The sequence below is a fragment of the Neopsephotus bourkii genome, unplaced genomic scaffold, assembly GCF_033783945.1.
Source record: "Neopsephotus bourkii isolate Nb327-2 ecotype Australia unplaced genomic scaffold, CSIRO-AGI_Nbou_v1 NB_1663, whole genome shotgun sequence".
Classification (NCBI taxonomy): domain Eukaryota; kingdom Metazoa; phylum Chordata; class Aves; order Psittaciformes; family Psittacidae; genus Neopsephotus; species Neopsephotus bourkii.
Genome location: NW_026902137.1, coordinates 504848 through 521337, shown reverse-complemented (window position 1 = coordinate 521337; position 16490 = coordinate 504848). Strand labels below are relative to the sequence as shown.

Sequence of the window (16490 nt, the reverse complement as noted above, 5' to 3'; positions counted from 1 at the left end):
CTGGTTCTTCCAAATTAAAAAGTCAGAAGAAGACAAAATGGGGCAGTGTGACTTACTTTTCTTGTAAGTCACACAGCACATTTATTGCAGCAAAGGAGGGGATACTATCACCATCCAAGACTGCTCTGGTGTTGTAATAACTGCAGTCAGTATGCTAAGATGTTCAAATTATTCCGAAATGTAATTAGATCTGACTTCTTAATCCAGTCTATGACTTCCTTTCTGTGGCCCAAATCAGATTCTTTCAGAGACTTACTTGTTTATAAAAGTGGTTTTATTATAATGGAGTAACTATGCTTTCTTGTGTAGTTTCAGTTGGCCATATCATTCCTTTAGGGAAATAACACAGAATTATGTATGTAATTACCAGCTCTGATGTGCATCAGCCTATATGTATGCAATTCTCCCCTGAGACTCTAGTACAAGGTCTTTCTTCCACACACTTATAATGACTTTTCAGTGTTTTCTTCATTTGGGGTTCAGTGACAAATTGATAGCATGTATACATGGTGCTTGTTCACCTTACATCCAACCACCTGCAGGACATCAAAGTCCTCTTTGGAGAGCTTCCATCTGATTGCTATGTCCTCAAGGTGCAAGGATGCCAATATAATGAGCAAGGATGCATCGCATACTTCTTTTCTGGTTTTACTGCTGACTTTACTATTTTCTGCCCTCTCTAGTAGGTTCGAGTGGTGGCCAGATCCTGTTTTAATTAACCCAAAATGATCATCTATAACCAGTATATTTTTTACTGAATGGTGAAAGTGCACAGCAATCCAGATGAGTCTTAAGTATCTAGAAGGTACTCCAGAAGAAAGGTGGAGCTAAATGGAGAGTTCTATAAGCACATGAGAAGATGTCCAGTTCATAGAGTGCTTCAGGAATGGAGTACAAGGAAGAAGAGGTGCATAATCAGGATTTTAATCTCCTGGACTAAACAAATGGATACAAAACTCATTATCAGTTATGACACTGTGCAGTGTTCATCCAAACTACAATTCTTCTTCTAAAAACTACAACTATTTGAATAAAAACTTCCATGATTCCATGGAAGATCACTCACACTTGTCTGTGTTTCCTCCAGCTTGAGGAGTAGCCCTAGAAGCTTTGGTCAGCTCTGGCACAGGCTGTGCCCCATGGCAGCACCAGACCAGGTGCCCTGCAGCCACCAAGGAGTCAGTGTGAGCACCCTCACCTTTGGTCCCTTGCCCATGCCCAGCCCTGCCTGCAGCTGCAGAGAGCCTGAAAGAGCTGCTCTGCCAGGGCAGGGAGCCCACATGAGGAGAGTTGGGGTGCCCAAACACCCAGCGCCAGCTGCCATGCCCACTCCAGCTCTGGGAACCCAGAGCAACTGGAAACCACTTGTCTGCCAAAGCCACGTGGGATCGCAGTAAATACAAAGAAAGACTGGGTCAGAAAAACTTCAAGAAATGTATTTACAAAACAACAAAAATAAACAAAATAAACACATCAAAAAAGAACCATTCTCCTTGGAAGTACAACTCTTCTACCCAAACCTACAACTATTCTACCTAAAAGTACAACAATTCTTCTTAAAACTACAACTCTTCTTCTTAAACCTACACATATTCTACCTACAACTGCAACTCTTCTTAAACCTACACCTACAACTCTTATGGAAAAAACAACTACCTTCTCAAACAACAACAATCTTCTGTGCAAAACAACTCTTCTAAAGAAAACTCCTTCAAACACTGCCACACTTCTGTCTCCACCAGCCCTGGAAAGAAGCAGCACAAGGTCATTTCAGTGAGGCTACTGACGGTCATTGTGTTTGCCACACGCTGGGAAGAGCAGGACTCTGCCGTGGGCTCAGCTCTGGCTGGGGCTGGGAGCTGGGCTCTGTGTGATCAGGCTTGGCTCGCATGTCCCCAAGGCAGCGCAGGGCAGCGCAGTGGTGATGCTTGTGCTGCCAGGATGAGGCCACTGGGCACCGTGTCCCTGCAGCGGGGCCGTCACACACAGCCCCAGCTCTAGCATGGCAGCACCCGACCCACCCTGACTGCCAGCAGTGGATGGGGGGCATGTGCTGCCTTACCACTCATCAGTTGGTATCCATGGCCTCATCCTCCACCACCTCCACATCCACCTCCATCGCATCCTCCTCCTCCACCTTTGCGTCCACCTCCGTGGGTTGCACCTGCAGCCCCAGTTAGGTCCTGCTGGCAGCCTCTTCCTCCAGCTCCCGCATGTGTTGGAATAGCCTAAGGCAAAAGGCAAGCAGAAGAGTGCATTGGTGATGCCCAGAGCAGCGCAGCTGTGGGACAGGGCTCTGGGTACCCCGGTCCCCTCTCACTGCCCGGGCAGAGCCGGGGCCACTGGGGCCCTGGGCACGTCCCCAGCAGGAGCTGGTGGGAAGCCGGGGGCTCCTTGTCCAGCAGCACATACCAGCTCTGACAGGCTGGCGTGTGCAGCTGGAGCATCCTTTGCCTGCTGCGCTTCAGCACCTTGCGGGGCGGTAACGGCCTGAGGACCTGCCAGAGCACAGAGGGCAGGGGTGAGCGGCTGTGCTCCCTGCCTGCAGGACCAGGGCACAGACCCGGCCCCGTGCCTGCCTCTGCACCCACAGGCTCCTTACTCTGTGAAGGCAGCCCTTTGCATCCTCGCCTCCGCAAGGGCTGAGCGTGGCCACCAGCAGGACAGGGGTGGATTTCTTCTGGGGCTGCATTTGGTGGGACAAAACCAGGTCCAAGGGGCAGGGCACAAGGCAACAGGGATGGGAACAAGCGGAAAGGGCTGGGACGTAGGGCAGAAGGGCAGAACAGGAGCAGGGCAGAGGGACTGGTGGACAGAGGTGGGAACAGGGGAAAAGTGTGGGTTCAGGGGTGGAGGTCTGTGTTGTTGTCTGGGGAGGGGCAGTTGCTCGCACACCTCATGCACGCAGCGGCTCCTCGTGCACCCCGCTGCCAGTTCCCTCTGGGAAGTGCCCCCTTCCTCCCCACATGACAGCACTGGTGGTGACCCTGACCCAGCCGCAGCCTCCCAACCTCTGGTATCCCCAAGCACCCCTGTCCCCAAACCCTCTTCCACCCTGAGGGATTGTAATGAAGGGTCAGGGCCAAGAGACATGAGGGAGGTAAAAGGCTTGGTTTGGGCAGCAGGATCCAACTGCAGGCCAGGTACAGGCTGCTGCTGCAGTGACCTGGGCCTGGGCACACTGTGATTCCGTGATTCCATGAATGACTCCCCGTACGTGTCCGTGTTTCCCCCAGCTTGAGGAGCAGTCCCAGAAGCCTTGGTCAGTGCTGGCACAGGGCCGTGCCCGATGGCAGCACCGGGCCAGGGGCCCTGCAGCTGCCGAGGGGCGGTGTGAGCTGCTGGGGCTGTAAATCACTGTTCTGAGTTTTCATTTCCTCATAGACACGTGCTGCCCCGCTCAGAAACGAAACCTAGAAAGAGACACTCCAGTGCTGCCTGAGGCTCACGGAGACATCATGACAGCTCATACAGTGCAAGGGCTGGGAGCTTGCTGGGCTGGGTAGCACAAAATGAACACAGCTATGGGGAGGGAACACATGGAGATGGCTGAGCTCCCACTCAGCTCTGAAGGAAAGGGTAAATGTAGGGAAGACGTTTGCAAGTGCAGAGGGGTCTAGGAAGGGTGGGGAGGTGATGCTGGAAGGGAAAGGCTTCCCCTCCACCTGCCTTTGCAGAAAGCAGTGCTGGAGGGGATGAGTCTGTTTTCACTTTGGAGCTGTTATGGGTGTGGAGTGGCTTTTACACATCCTGGAGCATCCCATCTGTGCTTATGTCTTCAGGCTACTGCCTTGGGCAACAGCCTGCTCTGCCTGTGTTAGAGCAGAGCTGACACATCATCTCCCATTCTTCATACCAGGAGATGTAGCTTCTTTCTCTGCTTTGTTCCAAGGCAATATTGTTTGGTTTTAGCCCTGATAAAATTTGCATTACAATGCTCCTTTCCCATAATCAACTCCTGTGCATTGTCTTCCTCACATGGTCACAGCTAAGTGAGGAGACCATATGTGAGCCAGAGGCAAGCTGGGGAGGAGTTCAGCAAGCCCAGGCTGCCCTTACATGAGGCTGCCTCATTTCCATGATTGGATCACTGGGGGAAATGAAGAAAAGGAAAGCAGAGACTTCCAGCTTCAAACTTCTACCTAAGGACAGAGGGAGAAGACAGTCAGGTTTGTCTGGATAACTCACTGCCCATTGTGAAGATTTGGATGGAGCTGTTTCCTGATGGGGTGGTGAAGAGCAAAGTCTTTCTCACTAAACCCCCAAAGAAAGAAACAGCAGTGTTTCTCATCATGGATAATAATTTCTTTTGTAAGACAAAGACAACGTCTGTATTGTATCTTTGTGCAGTGCTCCAACAACAAAACACAAAACCAAATGAGCACTGCACCAACACACAGAAACTTTGCAACTTCAGACAGCCTAGGCAGGAGTCTTGTGTCCCATTCACTACCATAATGTTTTTGTTTTCTTGTTCATGGTGCTGCTACTTACCCACAGAGCTGAGATAACTTGTTTACAGAAGAAATAGATTTGCTCATGAGAAGCAAGGGGACAAGTCTAGAACACATCAGTGATAAACAAGTGGAAATGCCCATCTCATCCCAAACACATGGCAAAAGCTGGCGATATTTGATGCCCTTTAAGAATCAGACAAAGGTCCATAGTCATTGCTGTGCACCAACTTTGAGCTGGTTTCAATTTCCCATGCACCCATGTTCATTCAGAAATGAATGAAGGCTAAAATATTTGTCCAAATGATTTCAAGGGTTCTTTAGCAGATTAAACACATCTCGTGTTCAAAAATAAGCATGTGAATTGTAGAGCAGCAAGGCAGGCAAAGGTATGGTATTCAGTGATGCTTCGTAAATCTTGCCAATTTGTACAGTTAGCTTAAAGTGAAAGCTGTAATTAAAAGCAAAGGAACAGCTAGTCCTGTTACAGACTAAATGGTTAGATTAAATATTACGCTCTATCTGATTATTAATGTGCAGGATAACTGTTTAGTAACTCAATATTTCTTCATCAGGTTTTATTAATAGCACCACGGCAAATATTTCCCGTAATGCAGGATCCTTGCCCTAAAGTCAGAGGTGAAAATTGCACTTTTCCTCCGGTGCTTTCATTCTGCCCTGTAATTTCCACAGATTTTCTGCATGTTTTGCTCTCAGGTTTAGTCAGTGTGACACCAGGCCATGGCACGGGTGGGTTTTTTGGTGGGGGAAAAGGCCGTCCCATTCCCGTAACTGCCGAGCCGCAAACCAGACTGATTTAATTTTCCCCTTACGTCAATGGAAGGTCCCGCTCCCTGTGATGCAGGATCCTTGATTTCAAGAAGTAACTCCAAGGTGACTGAGCCCATCCCAGCCTGCCCCAGCCACCCACCACCATAATGAGCTGCTAACACAAAGGTGTGAAACCCTGACTGTGGAGCACTGCAAAAGCACCAAGCAATGAGGAAGAGCGGGAAGGGGAGAGGGCTGTTTGCCTCCACACAGTACATGAGTGGCTGGTTGTGTTAGCTTAGTTTCAGTAACCTCAGAGTCAGCATTTCAGATGTCAGTAGTTTCCACTGACAGCAACTGAGCCCAGGCCAAGCCAGTGAGGGACACAAATAAATAGGGGTAGAAGTTAATGCTCAGTTGATGGAAAAGTCACATTAAAAAGGAAAGTGAGCTAGGTGAATGATTGCTCCACCCAGCCACCTTCCTCACATAGAGTGCTAATGAGTCTTGCCCAAGAAAAGGCAAACAACTGACTTGGCTTTGGCTGTTGCAGTAGCTGACAAGACTTTAAAACCACACTAACCCACCAGGATGCCTGGGGGGCATCCAGCTGTGTCTGCTGGGAGAGCGCACAGTAGCAGTGGGAGAGCACCTTGCTCCTGCATCATCACAAATAACTTCTTCAGCCCTATCCCAAGTGAGGCAGGTATGGGTAGAATTCCAGATCAAAAAGTGCCAGAGTATGGGCAGCTCCAGTGGTAGGGAGCAGACATGGAAGAGCAAAGGGGAAAGTGGCAGTCTGGCAGTTTGAGCTCAGGTGCTTAACCTTTGGCAAAACGCCTTGTTGCTTGGGCAAGTCCTGTGTTTGAGTCTGATTTCTTACACTTTCTGGTCATCAGCATCCTTCTGGACACTGCTCTGATCAGGAAGCTCAAGGCATTTTGCCAGGAAAGATCTGCCTTCCTGATGATGAGCTTTGACAAACTGACTCAGCTTGATGGCTGTGGTCAAAATGTTAGAGGAAGGCTCATGCCTCCCTCCTTCCCCTTCTTTCTTCCATGCAAAAGAGCCTTGCACAGCACTAGAGTGATTGCATTTGACCAGTAAAACGATTTTAAATTAATGAATCCTTAAGCTACAAGACTGAAAATTAATTGATTCTTGAGTTAAGGAGGAAATGCTGTGGGAAGGGCTCCCCACTCAGACCCCTGTTACATGGACCACCATGGGCCATGTTGAGATGATCATCAGGGCCCCAGTAGGAGGACTTCTGCTTGGGGCTGATCCTCTCCATTTCATTATTTGTTATTAAAATCTGGATTCATTTTAAATGACTGCTCATAAAGAACCCAACAGAAGGTCTGATATACTAGGAGGGAGATGCCATCAGCACAGTGCTTGAACAGACACTTTGAATGTATGATATGTTATCATCTTGGTTCCAGGAGGAAGCACATCTTTTAGAGTCTCAGGTATCTATTATACCAGATGTTGGGCAGTTAGGAGTTATGGATGTTCAATGAAAGCATGCCCAGCCACCATCACAAACCTGTGAAGTACCATGATCTGAAGGAGGGAGAGAGAAAGTGAAGTAGTAGTGTTATGGGGAAGGGGAAACAGAAACATGAAAACAGTGAATATCCAAGGGTTTCTATAGTGAAGGATCCTGAATAGAAGTTTCTGCACCATCCCTGCCTTGCCTACAGCCTTCTCTCCTAGCTAAAGGCCCAGCCATCTCCCCAACAGCCACAGGGGACAGATCTCCCTCTATACAGTTTCACATAGGTAGTATTTCCTCAGTATCAAACTTCAACAGAAATCTCCCAAATCATTTCAGAGCAGCAATGCAGAAAAGGCCTGGACAATGCACTTTGCTCTCCTCAGTCTCCAGCAGATGCAACAGATGACTCACTTGCAAAGGGGCCATCTGGAGACTGTAGGATGTTCAAGACCTCTCTCTTCCTTGCTCCAAAAGAGGGGCCAGAAGCAAGCTCTCTGCTCCTGTAAGGCTTAAATCCACTATATTCACATATGAAATAAAACTAAAGGTGAAGAAAATTACAAATATTCTAATCTGTTCCCTGTTATGCCCTGCTTCACACTCATAAAACCCAACATACTGTGAGAACATGGAAGTCTCTTCTTTATACTTTCTGAACTATATTGCTTAAGCACTTTTTGTGAGGCCTTTCCCAATTCCCTTTGTGATAGTGACAGCCTTTTGGCTAGCTGTGATCTTTCCTTTTATATAGCTCTTTTCTCTCAAATAACTTATTTTTCTTTCTGTCCCATTGCATGTTCTCAAACTATTTATTTCCCTCTTCTCTTTCCCCCTGTCTTCTGCAGAGATTTCTTTTTCCTTCTTTACGTCTTCTAATCCCACAGGGAGAGGAGCTGCAATCCTTCTTCCAATGCATCAGTCTGTTCTTTTCCTGAGTCCTGATCAAGTGAAACCTCTGAAAAACCAGTGTAGCAGTACAGATACCCAGTGATGAGTTTTACTAACAATGTCATGGACCTGTAAGAAGAAAACAGCCCAACCTGAGTGTCCTAGAACAAGCCTACAAGATGTGCAGTGGTTGGATCCCCCCCTGCCTACCCCTTTTTTTATTTTTTTAAGTAAAAAGCAGCTCTTTACCGGGTTTTCCTTGTTATCAGTTGATGAGATTTATCCAGAACCCACCTCTTGCCCCCAGCCCTGTGGGGATCCAGGTTGCTTGCAATGTCAAGCAAGCCTAATAAATAATTTAGATGGAGGCAGTGCATTTAGTCAAACAAATAACTTCATTCAAAGGGCAGAATGGATTTTGTGAGAAGTCTTTTTTCATTATGTCAAAATGAAGAAAAAATTGTGCAGCCCTTTCATTCTGTCACCACAAAGGCATTTGTTCGAGCTTCTGGCTTTGTCTGACGTAAAAAATGTAGTTGTCAAGCCCACACAGTGAATTGTTCTTCCCCACCCTGTTAGCATGAGCATACAACCCCTCACTTCTGCACAGCAGTGAAGGGCCATGAGCCTTGTCATTCCACAGAGACATGGATGGGGCTCTGGAGTGGAGAACAAACAGCAGATGGTCCACAGGGAAGAGGAAGAAGCATACTTAGGCTGATGGTATCTAGCACCAAGGAAGACCCATTCCAGCTCTCCTGGGTTTGTGCATGTCCCTTCCTTGTGTCCCAAGTCACCTCCAACAGCATCCTGAGACACGTTCAGCATGTTCTCCACCCACCTGTACCATCTTGATGTGTGCTGCAATTCACCACCAAAGTCTTCATGTTCAATGCAGTCCGTGGGCAAACTTCCAACCTGCCATCCAAAGCCAGCAGCCCCCCACAAAGTCTCCCAGGGCCATGATGACAGTTTCGCTGTTGCAGGACCTTCAGCTTCCCAGCTAAACACTGCAAGGCACAGGAATGGGACAGGCACTGTGCAGTTCCCTCCAACAAAGAACGATGCATCGAGAGTGTCATCACACCCATGAGTACATATAAAACTTGCCTACCTTAATGCAATAAACTCCTCTGACATAAAAGGTGCTCCACATATAGCAGTAGCCTAGTCAGGCAGATGACTCATAGCTGCTGGAGAAAGGAGAGAAGACATCAATACAGCATGCTATTTTCATTTTTTTGAGTGGTGTTTCATTGCCTTCAGGGACACGAAGAACTCAGGGAGCACAATCCTCTATTGGTTCAGCACAAGTTCATGCTACTGTATTCTTCCATCTCACCTGAAGGAGCTCTGACACCTTCAGCCTCCTTCACCCTCTCACTTCCCACACCACAGAGCAGCCTCAGACATTTTGAGTGGTGAGGCGCTGGCACAGGGTGCCCAGAGAAGCTGTGGCTGCCCCATCCCTGGCAGTGTTCAAGGCCAGGTTGGACACATGGGCTTGGAGCAAGCTGCTCTAGTGGAAGGGGTCCCTGCCTGTGGCAAGGGTTGCAACTAGAGCTCTAAGGTCCCTTCCAACATAAACCATCCTAGGATTTTATGATTCTTGCCCTTTCCTCTTAGCACAAGCTTGTGCCTCTCAACCCTTTCACCACGGCTCCTGCACACCAGCCTGTGTGCAGCTCCTACAAGTTGGGTCAGTGCAGCGCCTTACACACTGCAGGTGGCTGGAGTGGTGGCAGTGCAGATGGAGAACCACAATGACTCCTGCACATCCCTACCTTGGGATAGCAGGCACACAGGGCCCCACATCCATATGGAGATGCATCTAAATACAACCACTAGGAGGACAGCAAAGCAGCCTTTCATTCAGAACTAGCAAAAGAATAATGAGTTCATTAGATACCAATTGATTGATAAAGAGGGTTTTATTGAAAGGTCTAATGTGTGTAGCTAAAATTAGTTTGCCATGTAATTAACTAAGAATGACTTAAGCAATGCATTCTTAATTATTATCTTACTACAGCCAACTTGTAAGGAATTTCAAGCATTTAATTGGCATTTGATAGAATAGCTATAGCAAGCTAATTAGGTACCAAATTATGGAATGTGCTAATTGATATTTAATAAGTATGTCAATTGGTAGCTAACTAACCAATATGTTATAGCTATCTTGGAATATGTCAATTAAGTGCCTAAAGATCTCTTTCAAGTAGATTATAAATGTAATCTATTAAGGATGTAATTTGCAACATTTTTTGATTATGGATTGTAACTTAGTTGCTTCCTGAATATGTGATTGCTATTTGCAGGCTTATTCAGACAATATAACATACATCATTTTGCCTCCATGAGCATCTTTGACAACTGGTATGTTCCTGGGCTCTACTCCTCACTCAGTTATGCTGGTGTAAAGATTCACACTCCGTTCACAAAACCCAGAGAGAGACTTTTGAAATACATACCAGAACAACAGCTGCAGACCAACTTGATGGAGCTTCAATTGATTTAGCTGGAATTGGTCTCTAATCACAGCATTCTGTTTACTGTCGGGGGCTGGTGAGCTGGAGAGAGGCCAAGATGCCTGGCATCACCAGTTCAGCTGGAGGATGGTTTCACTGGCTCAGGCCCAAGGCCTTTGGTGTGTGGTGTTATTCATCATCAGGAAAAATCAGGCGGGTGCTGTGAAAGCCAGTGGCATTGCACAGGTCTGAACCAGGCAAGAGTTTTTCTCTGCAAGTTTGTTTCTTCAAAGATCATAAAAATGATCGTCAGGACAGGAGCAAGATGGGGTAGTGCATGAGAAGTAGCTGAATTTAAAGGGTAAGAAGTCCCCAGTGCCTGTCAGGAAGCAGGCATTACATCTTAGGATGTCAGGCTAGCTCACTTAGCTCCTAACAGGATTTACCTGTTACTTGAACACTCCAGTCAGCCCGAATCCCCAGGGAATTTCACTAAAGAGTTAATTTAAAGCCCAGTGATGACCATGGTTATTTTCTTTTGATTTCTTTGATACAAGTTGCCATTTACGCCTTATGAGGCTTTTCCCCTAAAGCAATCCACACATCTCTTTGTGTAATGTGTAAGTGTGAGGTTTGTACTAGGAGAGGCGCAGCACATAACATTAGTGTTGCAGCGATCTGAGCACTTTATCTTCATGAGTAAAGTACCCAGCTGCTCTTGAATTCAACTGAAAAAAAATATGCTGCCACTCGTAACAGCAATACATTTTCAGTTACTAATAACAACTGTTGTCATGGAAACAGCCGGTCCAGCATGAATGTAAGGATTTGCTTTCAGGTCAGTGCTGTATTAGTCAGCAGCCTTTCAAAACCTCATCTCCCCAGCACACAAGTCTCCTGTCCAATTTACTCTCCACAGCACTTTTTCTCCACTGTGAATTACTCCACATTAATTACATTTGATGACAATTGTGCACAGCTCCTTTTCAACTCCACTCTTTATATAATTACTTGGAAACGTTTTATGGAAGCCAAAAGAAAATTTTATAACTAGATTCAGGTTTGGGAGTTGTTTGGTTTGGTTTTTTTTCCACAGGAATGGTAATAGTAATAGGCTGAATTATCATTATGATAATTAATAATAATAGAGCGCTTGGTGTAGAGATGGGCAAGCACTTGGGATGTGTCTGGGTTCTCTATCCCTTTTTTGGTCTGTAATGCAGCAGCTGCTGTTGCTGGGGCAAGGTGCGTGGATGTCCAGTGCTGCTTCCCCTGCTCTAAGGCTCATTTTGAGCCGCTGCCCAGAGAAGCTGTGGCTGCCCCATCCCTGGCAGTGTTCAAGGCCAGGTTGGACACAGGGGCTTGGAGCAAGCTGCTCCAGTGGAAGGTGTCCCTGCCTGTGTCAGGGGTTGGAACTGGATGAGCTTTAAGGTCCCTTCCAATCCAAACCACTGTGTGACTGATTCTGAGTCAAAAGCTCCAAAGGGAAGAAAGGCTTTTTCAGGGTCAAGATGCTGCCAACAGAGAGGGGGACAAAAAGGCCTTGAAGGAAGCTGATCTCCAAGCAAAGGGAGCTTGGTGTCCACACGTGTACCTCCACCTCATGGAAATCTGTCTCCAGGCCTGCCTTCTTCATACCTAACCCAGCAAGGTTGCACGGTGGAGACAGTTTGCTTAACCTTGAATACTATGTAAAAAATCAATACAGATAATGATAAAGGGAAAGAGCTTGGCAGAGATTGCTGAAGAAATGTTTGATTTCTCATTTCACTCCACGTCCTGCTCACCCAGGTGGAACACACCGTCTCACCGTTTGTGTATTAACCTGACCCTCACTGATTTATTCATGGCTTCGAGGGGTTGAGGGCTGCCGGGGGAACTACTCTTACATCCCAGGCCATAGCTAGTGCAGTGTCCACACAAACCCAGGCTGTGCACTTGGTGGATTAGAGCAGCTATGTCACGTTTGGCTTGATATCGTTCATATTACCTGACCCACAGAAAGATATTCTGGTTCAAGAGCCCTCCTCTGCTCTCATTAATTATTTCTCCCACAGAGAAAACTCCACTCTGAATGAATCACCTCCTCCCAGGGAAATGTGGGTGGCTGGGGTTGCCCAGAGAAGGCTTTACTGGAGACACTGCAAGCAATATTTAGCAGATGCTGCAGTGACTGTGGTCTGAGGGTCTCTCTATTCCCATGGGTTAAGAGGTACTGAGCTGAATCAGCAAGTGCTTGGGAGATGCTTAGGCACAGCTACATGATGGTGAAGGGCTTAGACTTGTTGTCCTTCACCCTCAGATGTCAGCATGGGTAGGGATTAAAGTGCCAACCCAAACTTTGGGCTCTTTGTGATGATGTTGGATTCTGCCAAGGGGGACATTGTGTCAGCTCCACCTCCAGAGGCCACACTGAGCCTCCACCATGCCCTTCCTTGTGAAAGCCATCAGGAAACCAGCTAATTTAAACTTCTGCAGGCATTGGATCACCCTGCAGCAGTAATTGTGTTGATCTTTGATACAGCTGTCAAGGTGGGCTTAAAAATGCTTTAGGAAGCTTTGGGAAATAAGGGATGGGGAATCACAGAAGCATAGAATGGTTTGGGTTAGAAAAGACCTTCAGACCATCTAGTTCCAAGCTCCCCACTATGGGCAGGGGAGCTCCATGCTGTGGGCAGGGAATAATAACAGATATTATCCTGCATAGGAACTAGAGAGGCCAGATCCAGAAGGCCATCAAGATCAATGGCTTTGACATCCCCATGCTCTAGATGGGATCCCCAAAGTGCTACACTACCCCTGAAACTGAAAAGAACCATGTGCTCATGTGGACCAGTGGTCCTCACAGGCCTTGGCTGCTGTCCTTGGCTGCTGTCACCCACCCCATGGGATGACCTTCCCTGTTCACTGCCTGTTTGGGACCTCCATCATATCCCAAATGAAGTGAAACACTTTCAGCATCCTGAAACTTACAGCAGCTTTGAAACCTCTTTGCTAGGCCACAAAGTCATGGATAGAGTCTGGTCCCGGGAACTATTTAATAACTGAAATTCAGGGACTTAGAAATCCCTGCTTATTCCTGTATTATTTATTGTTTATTTGGGAACACTCGGGCCTTAATCAACCATACACGAAGTCATCTGATATAAAATCTTGGTAACTGAAGCCTCAAAGACCTCTTCTAGATTATATATGTCTCATGTCGTCCAAAATCTTTTCACAGACTAGTCAAAAGCAGCATGAAAAGCTAGCTTAGAAAATACCATCCCCATGCCTCCACCTCAGCCAGAAGACCCATACCTTGCAAGCTAACTATATTAAGAACCTAGTAAAATAATAGGAGCATGACATGTGTCCTGAGAGCTGTCTCAAAAGGGCTGGGATACCCAAATGCCCAGACTAGCTCAGCCAGATGTATCAGTGTCACCTCTCAGCACTTGCCCAGCTGTGCCTTGCACTTCACTGCAGCATCAGTGACTTTACTGCTGAGACATCCCTTGTACTGGAGAAGATACGGATTTTATTCACAGCTCACTGCTCTGTACCGTCTTATTATTCTGTTATATGCTCTGAAAAGCTTGCAAATAAAAGCATCCTGGCCAGGGTGCAGCAGAAGTTTTGTTCTTACCAATGTCTGGTGCATTGAAAAACAAGATGCTACAAATCGAGAGCTAAAAGAAGTCTGGCTTTTATATAACGTACAGCATGTGCTGAAATAAAGAAGTCTTCAAAATGGTAATATCCTTATCCCTGAGGCTTGCTCTGCCAGAAGATGGACTTCAGGAGCAGGAGGTACATTTGCAGCTCATTATGTGGGCTGGAGTTTTCCCCTTATCCTTTCTTGAATCTGTTTGCACACTGTAATGGGACTCTTTCTAGTTCATCCTTATATCCTCTGAATTGTCTTATAGGAGTGAAATGGAGGATTTTGATATATTGAATATATTTAATATTTAAATGCTGAGAATTTGCAGGACAGAGCACAGACTGCCTCTTGTGATAAGAGACGTTATTATTGTTGTGAAGAATTCCTTAAAGATTCCATCTTAATCATTCTGCTATTGAAATGGAAGAATAAAGTAATAAATGGTTTGAATAGACTTGATTAAAAAGAATAATTATATTCCATGGGTGTGTTAAATATATAAACTCTTTGAGGTTTTGTATTCTTCTAGCATTTGCCTGTTAGAAAAAGCTTTTCTTTTCAATAAGCACATGCCTTGCATGTGGGAAGGAGAGGCTTCTCTTGGCAATAAGGTTTGGGTCCTCAGTGGCCTCTGCCATGCTCTGCTTTGGGCAGAGGTTTGGCTTGTGGCAAACAGCAGCTCCTCACCTGAAGCCAGACACTGCTGATATTTTCCTGCCCTGCTTTGGGGCCAGATTTCTCCTAAAAGTCCACCCTCCCCTCTGGGAGATGCACCCTAATCTCTTTTGGGATCTTCCCTCTTTCACCATATCTTTGGAGCAACCACAGTGGGTCCAGATGCCTGTGGTGGGTTGTGCTGCAAGGAGAAAATCCTATGGTGCTCCCACCTCCCTCTGGGGGAAGCTCCCGCAGGAACTGGGGCAAAAGGACAGGTTTCCCTTTGGCAACACCTCTCTTGCCAATGTTAGCAGGTTGTAGAATCTGCAGGCATCAGGCTGAGTATGTCTAGAGGTGCTCATAAGCCGTGCAGTGGCAGAGACACTTGTCACTGGAAGGGACTGGGGAATGGTGTTTCCTTTCTGCAGGGAATCCTGAGATTGCAACGTTTTATTGCCCCCTGAGCTAGGAGGAAATTCAGGCTATTTTGTAAAATCAACTGTTTCAAGCAGTTTCTTACCGTAATATATGGAGGATGATGCTTCATGTAAAACATTCTTACCTAACTACACTAAAGTGTGCACCTTGATGAGTGTACACCATTTTGCCTAGTCTAGCTTCCTTCTCTACCTTAATTCCCCATCAGCAACATTCCAGAGATGAATACACAATGAGCAAAAATCCAGATTTCACTGATTCCCCATTTCCTGAAGGAAGCTGCTGTTCTGGAATTCCTCACCCTCTAAGTCTCCTTTAACCCTTGTGGTGCTGAATCTCACAGGCCTGTCCTTCTCTGCTTTAGTGCTTGAAAACTTGTGCTAGCAAAGAAATTTGCTTCCAACCTACATTTTCCTTTCAGCTCATGTCAGGCTGCCTATCTCCCCCTTCCCCTGCAGATCTGATCCGAGATGCTATACTACTAAGGCTTCATTATTTTTACAAAAACCTACTCCAGTACAGTATGAAGTGTTATAAATAATTAAAGAAACACTAGAGTTGTCAAAAGGAATGAACAAAGTACACTTTGAGATGCATGCTCTTGGCTTATCTGGGGTTTGTTCAGTTGGCAGTAGAATATCAGAATTCAGTCCCTGGAAATACCCACCAGAAATGCAACCAGTGAGGTTCAGCCATCTACCAACAAGGAACCTTTGTCTTTTCCTCAGAGTCATCTAGGAACAGGGCTGGGCATCAACTATCATGTATAAGACATCAAGTGCCAGACTCCTCTTGGCCTTTCCAGGGAAAGCAAGGACCAAAAATGCATCCAACCATGCATCCAGAAGTTAGCAAGACCTCTTGTATGGTCTGCTTTGTGTGATTCTACTGTTCCAAGTGAATGCCTCATTGCTCTGCACAATAAACCTTCTTCTCTTCATTCAATGCTCTTTTCCAGAAGGTCTTCTTTGTCACCATGACGACAAATAAATTGCTTCTTGTTCACTGAAATCTGCTAAAAAGCTCGTTATTAAGCTAATGTGCCCTGGGTGGCAACACAGAAGAGGAAGAGTCCTGCTTCAGTAAAGGATGCTTTCTTCTTGGTTTCCCATGTGGACATCACTTCTCTGGGGCCTCTCAGTATGGCTGCTCTGGGCATTGCTCTCATTTGCTTTCAGAGGTGTTTCAAAGAATTAAAGACATTTCAGAGAGAGGAGGAAAAACTCTTGATTGTGAGCCAAGCACACTGATAACTGTCTGCTCACCCTCTCCATCTGTCTCTGTGTCTACTGCTGTACTCTTTCCAAGCACACTGAAACTTCCATAGCAGGGTTCATACTGGCCTTTAACACATGGAAACAACAGACAGTGTCCCAAGTGCTGGCACCAGTGCTACCACTGTCCTACTCACTATCACCCCCAGCTTTGCCACAGCCTCCCCATATGGTGCTGCAAAGGTGAAACACCAACATGGGAAGACGATATAAAGCCAAGTGCACATTGGGGAGCTGTCTCTCATCTTGGCAAGGACAAGGGGTGGATATGAGCAAGCTATGGCATGGGCTTCTCAGGTCTCTGGTGCATTGCCCTGGAGAAGAGACTTAAGAGCCACTGCACAGTTCAACAGGGTACGGGTGAACCTCATGAAAATCCCCAGGAGCTGATGATGT

The 16490-nt window shown here is 46.5% G+C and overlaps 1 long non-coding RNA gene across 1 annotated transcript in view; it reads left to right on the top strand.

The window, feature by feature from the left end:
• The first annotated feature begins 3235 nt into the window (after positions 1-3235).
• Positions 3236-16490, top strand: part of LOC133224175 (uncharacterized) — a 213371-nt gene continuing 200116 nt past the window's right edge. Inside the window, exon 1 of the long non-coding RNA XR_009728785.1 lies at positions 3236-3247. This is a non-coding gene — a long non-coding RNA (uncharacterized LOC133224175). The remainder of the gene's footprint in view (positions 3248-16490) is intronic.